This window comes from Alexandromys fortis, unplaced genomic scaffold (assembly GCF_014885135.2).
Source record: "Alexandromys fortis isolate MF-2015 unplaced genomic scaffold, M_Fortis_MF-2015_v1.1 scaffold_35, whole genome shotgun sequence".
NCBI lineage: Eukaryota > Metazoa > Chordata > Mammalia > Rodentia > Cricetidae > Alexandromys > Alexandromys fortis.
The window spans coordinates 13731780-13743716 of NW_026067913.1; positions in this window are offsets into that span (position 1 = coordinate 13731780).

The window sequence follows — 11937 nt, forward strand, 5'->3', positions numbered from 1 at the left end:
TACCTCCAGCTCTATCACGGAGGTTGTCCTTATTCCACTCCAGTCCTGGGGAGTGTGTGGAGGGAGGGAGACATCCGATCCTCAGACTGGTATGCTGTACTATTCAGAGGCTCGAACAGGCAGTAAAATGGAAAGGCCTGTGTCTGCTCTGCTGAGTGATTTCGACACCGAGGCCCTAAGCAGAGATGTTGCATCATTTGTAACATCTGCTTTGGCATCCCGGAGCCAAAGTAAGCTAGTTAGGAAGTCACACTGCTTCTTTCTTCCTCTTCTTATGACACGTCTTAGGTCTTTAGGGTTATTTATAGAGAAAACTAGACTGAACTCCTCAGGGAGTTGTCAGTTTGATGCATGGGAGGCAACTGAAGGTGGGGAAGAAAGGTGTATTTGTGGCGTGGGAAGGACTCTAGCCTCTTGTTTTCCTAGGAAATAGGGAAGTACATTGTTTAGAGATGGATGGAACTTCAAGAACCGAAGCAGAAACGGACAGTGTGGAAAGGAAGTCTGCCAACCGAATTGGAAGGCAGAATTAGTCTCTGCCCTTTCTTTACCTCAGTCACCACAAAGTTGCTTGAACTGTGAGAATAAACAATTTCTCACAGGAGCATATGTCCCAACAATAACACGGAGGCCAAAGATATCTCTGAGTCCTTCAGTACTAGATTTTGGAGATCTTCTTTTTTCTCTACCCATTCTAAAGTGCGTATCATGGGAACATGCTTCTTATTCTTTTTTTCATATTTTAATTTTTTGAGAATACTATATTTACATTATTTTTTCTTCTCTCTCTTTCCTCTCCTACTTCTCCTCTGTCCTATTCCAAAATTCATGCCATATTCTTCTTTACTGAAGATAATATAATATATATTATCAACATATGATGTATATATGTGGTGTATATGTGTGTGAGAGTTACTGAGTTCATTTGGTGCTGCTCATATAGACATGTGTCTTGTGACTGAAATTGGGTAATTTATCAGGTGATTGTCCCTGGAGAAAACTGATTCTCAATCTCTCTCTCTCTCTCTCTCTCTCTCTCTCTCTCTCTCTCTCTCTTTCTCTCTCTCTCTCCCTCTCTCTTGAATGAAGTTCTTCATCTAGGAATGTGTCTTTTTTCTAATTTACCCTCTTCACATTGACATATCAACTGGTATTGTGAAAATACAGTTTCTGTGTAGGCAACCACATTGTTGAAATTTCACATGTGCAACTTCCTCATCATGTCTAGGATACCCAGCTCTAAGACAGGTATCTATAATATGCCTCTATAGCTAAAGCTCAGGGAAAATAAAGAAAGAAGGAAACAGAAAGGCTATAAGGGTAACAACCAGGAGGTATGATTCTCACTTTAATGAGCAGTCATTACCTGGGGAATTCATTGGGATGGGAATTTAGATTCTAAACTTTCAGCTGGGACCAAGTAGTCACAAACTCAGTTGCTGACCCCATATGTTCTGCTCTACACCCTCAACCTCTGTTGTAGTGAAATACCATATAATGCTTTTCTCAACCAAAGGAAACAGCCTTCATTCACTTTTTTTCATTTCCCTCCTAAGTATGACTTCTCTTTATAAAACAAGTCCAGAGTATAGCAATACTCTACAAACTACATATTATCAGAAAGCCTTATTTGTTCCTCGTGTGTATTTGGATAACAACACCATGAGAACAAATTGGGCTCCCAACCCCAAGGCTCCACCAAGTGTGAGCAACTGCATTCAGATGTTTGGGGTGAGGTCAAGCTTAGATGACTCTATATCTATCTAGTCACATGCCTATGCGAAAGGTGGCCTATTCAAAGAGTGAGGGAAACTGGGAAGCAGATATGAAACCTTCTAACAGCCTGTAGCTAGGAAAGTGTCCAGATGGCACAAGGTACATCAAAGCCAGTAGACACTAACTATAAAGTCAAGTCACAGGGCCTTTGTCAGGGTGCCTCATGATGTCATCACTCATGATTAGTGACTCTCACCCGAGTGACTTCTTTGACATAGGTCCTGAAGGCATTGCCACAGAGACTATGAGACATGAGAGAGGAATGAGGAGATGACTCCATGATGCTCAGGCGATGGGGCTTGGGTGTGTGGAGAGTATATGTTCATTCTTTCCTCTTTGACGTGTTGCTATTATTTTTCTACAACATTTACACAGGATTTTTATTGTCATAACCATTTCGGGATGACTAGCTACCTCTAAGAGCCAATGCCGAACTGCCAAACAGAATGATTTCAATCACATTTACAGCAAATGATCTTCATGCTGAAGTAGTTTTAAATTTTTCACTGTCTTTTCTGTATCCAAGATATTCTGTGTTAATCAGCAACGTGCTCTGCCTCACTGCTTCTCTGAAATATTCATTTGTATTCCTTGCTCCATTTTACAGATGGAAGGATTGGTCCCAGATATACGAATGGACTACCCGAAACCAGAGCTGGAATCAGAAGCTGGTTCTAGGCTCACTACTCTCATCCTTAACCAGTTCATAGCTCTAGTTCCTCAGCCCTGCTCTATGCGCTCCCCAGACCTGCCAAGCACTTCACTAGCTAGCAACAGATGAGTCATTATGAGTTGCTATGTATGGAAAATAAAATGTAAGCCATATTTTATCCTATATAACCATAGAGGAAATTTATATCGCCAGATATCGATCTGGTATCTCTCCTGAATGACCTGGCTCTCGGGCATAAACAAAGAAATTGGACTTTAAGGAAACCTACTGTGCTGATCTCAAATATTGAGTTCATGGCTGAAACGTGCTTCTCCCGAGCTTGCAAGCAGTCCTTTGAGATATGTTAATTAATTCTTCTGGAAAGTTCAGCCCTAGAGGTGGTCTATTGTGTCCATATCTATGATTTGCAAAGAGACCAGGCTTAGCACAATAGAGTATATATATCCAGTCCTCAAGCGTTCTTAATTCCACAGTGGACAACTTAGTCAAAACAAGCCTTTGTGTTCTCATGCCTGAAGATGTAAGGATATCAGAAGCAATTTTACAATGCTGAGACTTGTTGTACCTTAACAACTATATTAGAGATCCTTGGTAGAAACCCAAGAAATTTCTGGTTTCTCCTATTTCTTGCTGATATTTGTGAGTGAAGTATCTGGGAAATATTTGATAAGAAGTATAATGCTAATATAGTAATCCCATTTTAATAAGCATTCTCTCTAGGTCAAAAATATATCAACAAGTTATCTCAAATAGAAGCAAGTAATTGAGATAAATTAATTGGGAAGAATAGAATACCTACAAGAGGTAGTTAACCGTACTCAAATAAATGAACTGTTTTCATTCAATAAATTATGGTTTCCTATTAGTTTTCTGTGCTGATGAAAAACACACTCAAATGTGCTCAGAACAAAGCAATCAAGGGAAGTGCCTTAGTGGTAACAGGTGAAATCTGGACTGTTTCATGAAGGGGCTATTCTGGAAGAGATGAGCCCATTTCCCGAAGCACAATCTATAAAAACCTGCAATCATACTCACATTCTTAAATAATAGCAAACTCAGGCTTTCATATAATAGAACAGTGTTAAATAAAATAAAGGATCTATAGAAACAGCTTAAACAAGAATGGAAAAAGACAACAGGTTTTTTTTTCTTCCAGTTTTTTTTTTTCAGTAGCTACACATCTGTACAACTTAAATGTTTATTTAATCCCATGTTTCCATGTATGAGTGGGATGGTTGGGTTAACGTTTCCAGGATAATTTTAAGTATGAAGCTGTGTTTCTGATTTAAGATGTGTCTAGAATTACAAATTTAAGGGCACTTTCATACTCCTTTTTTAGTATCAGACATCCTTTTTGCAAGATGAGATATGTCTGTAATATAAATTTCTGTCTATTTAAATTGACCAAGACAACCCTTCAGTCTGGAGACAGGATGATGGCATCAAGGTCATGGTGCACAGCACAGTGAATCTATGCCTGCCACATTGATATGCAATAAAAGTTTGAATAAATATATATGAGCAAATAATTCCAAGCATTAGCTGTGCAATCCATTCAAGCTTACGTTGGGCAAGCGGGACACATTTTTGCTGGTAATGTATTCTTTCAGACACATTTTTGGAGGTGATATATTCATTTGGAGTGGTAGTTAGAAATAATATGAGCACTAGCTTAATTCCTTGAAAGTAACCTGTCACTATTCACCACAGAAATTTCCTCATAGTCTTAAAAGCAAATGAAATCTGCTGACTTTGTATTATAGCATAAAAGCTGTGAAGGTCACCTTGCTGACATTAGCTTACAAATTTGTACTCAGTGTAGAGGCCCTAAATGAGAAGACTTGGGGGAAAATTGAAAGTTAGAAGAATTTCCAAGAGCAAGGAGTTGCTTTTCAGCTTTTAGTGGCTGCAGTGATGGGGCATAGCAAAGCAATGCAATGAATGTGAACCTGGAGAGAAAAATAATTTTCTGCTATGTGGAGACCCCTCTACTATAAACTAACTATGTTCTTCATTACCCCACCTAATCTAAAAAATAGTGAAGCAGACAAAGATAAACAGAAAGTATGTGCACAGGTAAATTTTCCTGGGGATTTGGCGTGAGGGCTGCCTTCCAAACACTGGGAGGACTGAGAAAGCAGAGGCAAGGAACAAGTAGGTGTACAGAATGTCAGTTTGGTGGGTGAGTCACTCTGTAGGTTTCTCTCCTGCAAATGGTCTTGTCACAGTGTCTGCTTTAGTTATTTGATCCAAGCTTTAAAAAGAAACACAGCAACTCTTTCTTCCAGAATGAAGACCCTAAGGAGTTTCCAGAGGTCATGGTTTCTCTTCATCAACATTTCTAAAGTCTTCTTGCCACCAACACTAATTAATGTCACTTCTAAACCCTGGACTCCCTTATTCAGTTTACAGCTCCAAGAATCCTCCAAGTTGAACAGGATATATTCAACACTGATGCAGGTTTTTGGCTCTCATTTTAGAATGCATTATATAAGAGAGAAACTCCTTATCTAGAACTACAGGTTTTAACACACCGTAGGTCTTAAATTAGGCCTCCCTTTGAAGCTCAGTTACAGAGCTGTAGATAGGAACACAGATAGAGCTGAAAGTCATCTTCTGGTGATAGTGCTGCTGTGCCTTTTGATTAGGAGAGTTAGAAGAAGATGAGCAAAAGCCAACACACAGTGGAAACTGAACAGCTAAGTTTATTTGAGTAAAAGCTATCCACTACAAAGAATATTTCCTTGAAATTTATTCTTAGGAAACACATCCATATGGAAGTCTGGTTGACTAGTCCTTGGAGGGAAATATTTCTTCCCATAAGAAAAATAAAAACATTTCATCACAATGTAACTGAGGTAGGCTCATAGCAAAACCAAACCAAAAGTACACCGTGAAATTTACAATAGCAGTGATTAGTTTTTGCTTTCTCCTAAGGTGACATATCCCCTGCTCCTAAAAGGGATTTTTTGGGCTAATCTCATTTAGTCTATAATAACCATTTTATTAATTTTATTTCTTTTTATGTCTTAATTGTCTAATACAAGGTCTGGTGAAATGAAACAGGCATGGGAGTGGGTATATAGCTTAGGAGAGCATCATCTCACTGTGTGATAGTCTTTGGGTTCAATTCCCAGAGCCAGGGTACAAGGGAAGAGGGAGAATGAACAAGAGCAGATGAGAAGAGGATGGGTGGAGAGAAGAAAATGGAAAGAAAGCAGAGATGTCTGTGAGAGAGAGACAGAGACACAGAGGCACAGAGACAGAGACAGTTAAAGACAAAAAATTGATAATTTCTCTGTCTTAGGCAATAAGTATTATTTAGGAAATAGATGTAATTTGGGAAAGACACAAATAAAAAATCTACAATTGAATATAAATTTCCGTTTTAAGTAGAGAGCATAAATTATGCTCAGAGCGTTGTTAAGAAATGTTATTTCCTACATTTAAATTTTCTTAAAAGCCATAGCATTTCATCAAGATATCTTAAGTGGATGATCTCATTTAGGAGATGAGAAGAAAAGAGAAAGCACTTCATACAACTATTTCAATGACAAAGACTGGATTAGTTTGGAAGGCACACATCCAGCTCAGGCTGGAATAGTTGTGACATACTTTTGATGTAAGGCCAGGAAACAGTTTGCGATTTTTTTTCTTGTCTCAAAAATTGTATTGAAAATTGCCTTGAAAATATTCCCTAAATTGCAGACCTGATGAAATTATTTGAAGAGAGTGCCTATGTTTTCTTTCTTAAAGCAGATATTATTTTTTCCAGGAGAATATAAGAACAAAAGTATCTCAAGTGACCCCATAGTCTATTAGCATTTGAGACAAATACGCCTGTCATTTCTCTATAATGGCAGGTAAGATCAAAGACCCTACCTTCTGGAAACATTACAGAACCCTTCATGGGCAAAATATGCAAATGTAATTTTTCTTATTTGAGTTGATATAAAATAGTGGGTATTAAAAAGAAGCAGTTAAAAAAAAAAAGAAGCAGTAGCGTAGTTATTCTAAAACAAGGTTTCTGTCCTTTTAGTTCTAAGTGAAAACATGATATAATCTCCCAAACTAATTTTTAATGTTTCACTTGCCTACGGCACTGAAACTGCAGATCAAACAGTCTAATAAATATTTGTATCCTCGTGGGGTTTAGTGATGACTAAGAGAGTAGTTTGGGATTCACAACAATTTTTTACTTCATGTGTCAGACGGTAGAGCCTCATATTGCTTGTTGACATTCTGGATCAATTAAGTGAGCTCCAACCAAAGACTAACTTGAGAAAGGATGATGAATGGAAAGGAGCCTCTTTTTCTGCTCCTTGAGGACTTGATAAAAAATTTATTCTTCCAAAGACAAATTCAGTCATATGAATACAAATAAAAAAAAGTAGACAAACAAAAAGTAATCATTCAGCTGCATCATCTGGGTAGACTGGGAGGAAGGGAAGAGAAGGCCAGTAATTGATCAGTATGGTTTTAGAGCTCAACTGTGTCTTGACAGAAGACTTTATTTCAAAATTTTCAATATTTATACTCAAAGGCAATCAGTTCCTAGTTAGAGAGGAAATCTGTCTGCTGAAACCAATACAACAAACTAAATCTGCTCAAGAACACACATTTAAGCATTCTCTAACTCTTACTGAAGCTTACCAACCTTAGTTGATATTCCAAGAGCCATCTACATGACTCTCAGGCAATACATCTTGTAGCCCATGCAGAGGCTGTAGTTGATGAGGTAGTATTCTGGCTACCTTAGTGTTGCATCCTTTCAGAGAACGGACTCATAGATATTAGCTTCAGAGGAGCAAAAAGAGTTGCTGAGGTATTCAGTTGTGATTAACAAAATGTATTCCCAAATATTTAATAAATTTTGGTTCCTGGTCTATGTTTTACTGTTGTGAATAGATTGCAGCTGGTTTTGGTAGTCTCTGGGCTCTAAGAACTGTCATAGCATTCAAACCACTTCAGGTTTTAAAATGTGTTCTCTTGTACTTCCTATATTGAAGACAATTTTAAGCCTTTGGGTTATGACATGAATTGAAGAATTACGTGAATTTCAGTTGTTTTGGATAGAAACAAGTTCATCTCTTAGTTTACTTCTCTCTCTCTCCCTTCATTCTCCACCCGTGTGTGTGTATGTGTGTGTGTGTGTGTGTGTGTGTGTGTGTGTGTGTGTGCGTGCTTATGTGCTGAGATGCCCACAAAGGCCAGAATAGGGCATTATATTGCTTGGATCTGAAATTACATGTGTTTGTGACTCCCTCACTCTACCATATGGATACTCAGATCTAAACACTGGTCCCCTAATAGGGCAAAAAGTGTCCTTAGCAGCTGAGCCATCTTTCACCATCCCCAGAAACAACATTAACTACCCATCATAATAGAGGTGATCAGTCAAGCTCTAGCAAGTGATGCTATGTTGCCAATGGAGAAAAACCTGAATGACACTGGTAGCAGGAACGAGAACAATAATGTAGGGCAATAGCAGGTGCTGTTAACTAAGGAATGGTCCAGGCACAGGAGAATGGGAAACTACTGAAGGAATTAGGAAATGCGGCAGAGAACGTAATTCTTTAATTTTCTTTTATTGTTTTTGAGAGCTTCATACTTGAGTACCATATCTTTATCATTTCTATAACCTCTCCTCCATTTAACTCCATCATCCCTGTACTAAATTCATGAATTCCTCTTAAATTATCACTATTATATGTGTATACAATTTCCTATGTTTTTTTTTTTTTCATGAACATGGATCCAGGATTTACCACTTGGAATCATACAACCTATGAGAGAAAGAGAGAGAGAGAGAGAGAGAGAGAGAGAGAGAGAGAGAGAGAATTCTTTCATGAAGAACACAGACTCTCCCTCTCTCAGAAGCCACTGACTACCTGTATCATTTTATCTACAGGTTGGACCATCTAGAATTTTCCAGGTCCACAGTCATATATCAACTGGTGTCGTCATTTTTTCCAGTCATGTTCAGGCAGACATATTGTTGAAAGTTTATGAGTGTATTTTCTTTGCCACATCTAGGGGACACTATGGAGCATCAAATATCATGGACTCTGGCTCTTACAATCCTTCTGTCCCCTCTTATGTTGTCCTCTATTAGCTTTAAGTAAAGGGTTGTATGGTAGATGTGTCTGAAGCATGATTTGTAAAAGTTCAGAGAGAGAAATTGGAATTCAACCTGAAGATCAGAAAACAAAGCAGCCAGCCACTGGCTCTTACCACAACTGCAGTCCTAAATGGCTATTCTTCTTCCAGGAATCTCTGGGACTGTGACTGAGAATCATCTCATCTCCTTCTGTTTTATATTCCTCTCTAAGACTAGAATTAAAGATGTGCACCACTGGGATTAAAAGCATCCAACGCCCAGTTTCTATGGCAAACTAGTGTGGTTACTGGAATTAAAGGTGTGTGTTGCCACTGTGTGGTCTGTAAGGCAGATCAGTGGAACTGTTTTACTCTGTGATCTTCAGACCAGCTTTAGTTATTAGAATACAAATGAAATGCCACTACATGAGTCATTTGGGATGGGCACCCTACAGTCACTTAGTCTCTGCATTCAGACCAGTTGTGGCTCTCCATCTGTTGGGAAAGGAATATTCCCTGATGAGGGTAGAGATGTAATCTTATCTGTGGGTATAAGAATATCTATTTAGGATTCAATTAAAAATTACCTTTGTTAAGGAAAATGGCTGTTGTAACTTTGCCTTTCATGTTTATGATCTCTCCAGTATAAGTAGTTGGCCAGTTTCATAGTACTAGGCATGGATTCCCTCCTATTGAGGAGGTTGTAAGTTCAATTAGTTATCTTTTGGGAAAATTTTTTTGTCGTTTGCTTTTGTTTTGTTTTGGAAGGTGAACGGTTCTTGGGAAAACAGTCACTCTATCAGTGTAACTCTATATACACTATGTGTATGCCAACTCCCCCCCCACATAACATGTACATATATTTTAGTAATGTTATATTTCTCTAATGTTATATATCTCTCATTTAAAAGCATATTTCTACTTTCCTCTCCTCTTGTATATCTTTCCCCCTTTCTTCCCAGCTCTTCCACTCTTATTTCCATTCCCCATTTTAAAGTAGTTCTTAAAGCCAAAGTACAGGAGGGCACTCTAAGTAATAGGAACTTTGTTTAGAAGATGTCACAACAACACAGCATGGTAGGCAGTAAGGAATTGGGGGTGTCGTTTGATGATGTGGAAAGGTTTGTCAAAGAAGGCCCTGAGTAGAGTCTTAAGAGGAAAAATACTGCCTGCGTGGAAAACCATGAAAATACCTCAGTTCCATCCCATTTCTGAGGGAAAGCCATGAAGGCCAGGAAATGTGCAGATGCCACTTATAGTGTGGATAGAACCCAGATCTGCCAGAGCAGCCTGAGCAGTAAGATCCTGTAGATAGATAGATAGATAGATAGATAGATAGATAGATAGATAGATGATAGATAATGATGATAGGTAGATAGATAGATAGATAGATAGATAGATAGATAGATGATAGATAGACATACAGTCAGTAAGACAGACAGATAGATGATAGATAGATAAACAGACAGACAGATAGATGATAGATAGGTGATAGATAGATAGATAGATAGATAGAAGAATGAATGAGTGGGTCATAACTGCAGTGTAACTGATTAAATGAAGGACAAAACTATATTTAGGAATGCCAACTATAAAGGTATTATACTGAAATAAACTACAGGAAATTGAAAAGTTGAGAAAGAGAATAAAATATTCAAGAAATATTTTAAAGATGAAATGAGTAAGATTCATACAAATTCCAAACAGGACATAGTGATGAGGTAAAAGCTGGAATTTACGAAAAAAAATCCAAATTTCTCTCTTGGGGGCAGAATATGAGAAGTAGGTGTGACACTGAATTTTAATTATACTGATTGAACTAGAAATAACTATGTGACTTCCAGTCTAGAATTCTATTATAGTCCATTATGTATGAATCTACTGCTGAAGAATGAGGTACATTCTTAAAATGGACAATTGTGCGTCAGCAGTAAATAATGGAAATGAAAAGTCTATAACAGATCAGATGTGAGGGGGCCTAGGAAACATTCCAGTGAGGTAAAAGGGTCAGTTTCAGGATCTACTCCACTTCCCTACTGTGAAGTGAACCAGGACACATCATCATTTGTTCTGAGTATGATTCTTTGGCCTCCATACATTCTTCTAGCATCTGGGATAAAGGTTGAAGAGCACATTAGTGATCTGAGACAGAATTCTGGAGCAAAAGACAGAACAATAAACTAGACAAAGATGCCATCTCCCTTCCCTAGAAAATGGTCTGGAGTGCCATAGCTTGGCCAAACTAGTTTTAAAAAATACACACTGATATCATAGCTGCCTGTGTAGTGCTCTGCTTAGAAGGTTTATCCTAAAGTAGGAGATTCAAGGTTATAGACAGGGTGAGGGGGCATTCTTCAGAGAAGATCCACAGTGTTCTCAACAATTGCAAAACTTACAATATAGTTGGGTGATTTCTGGCACAAATCTCAGCCTCAAGGATTATTTCTTTGTTATTGTTTTATCACTCAATCAAACATCACCTGCTCAAAGTCTACATGGATATCTGTCTCTATATCTACATATATGGAAACACACATAATATATATATATAGCACTTACATTGTTTGGATAGTGAATGTTGAAAGATTGGAACTTAGTCAGAATATTTCACATCATTTTTGTCCCTGTTAACAGCTTAAATTAGAGGCATGGTAAATTTAACCATACATCTCATGTAAGAGTTAGAGGAGAGAACCACTAATATTTCATTACATATTTCTAGAAGGTGTTGGTAATCAAACATGTGTAAATATTTATCCAACCACTACTTCAGTTCTTCAGGGACCTATTGGATTAAACACTTATGGGTATACAGTTAGGGATTTCAGAGGATAGTGAGTCTTTAATACATGTTTTTGAAAATATATTTTCTCTCCACTATTGCACCCTCTTTTTTTGGGGGGGGGGATGATGGAGAGAATGCCTGCACTGTCCTTCTTCTCTAATCAGATTGGTGACTACCCTAAGAGTCATCACAGAACTTTCAGTAACTTATGGAAGTAAATGCAGAGATCCAGAGCCAAGCCCCAGGAGGAGCTTTGGGGTTCCGTGAAGGAGAGATTATATGAGCAAGGCGGGTCAAGATCATGAAGGGGAAAACCAAAGAGACAACTGACCCTAGGTCTTGGGACCTTACGGACACTGAACCAACAACTGGGGAGTATGCATGGGACCAAACTAGGTCCTCTGCATGTGAGTAACAGTTGTGTGGCTTGGGCTGTTTGTGGGGCCCCCGGCAGTGGGGCCAGGATCTATCCCTGGTGGATGAGCTGGCTTTTAGAAGTCCATTCCCAATGGTAGGATGCCTTGCTCAGCCTTGATGCAGGGAGGAGGGTCTTGGTCCTGCCTCAACTTGATGTGCCAGACTTCATTGACTCCCAATGGGAGGC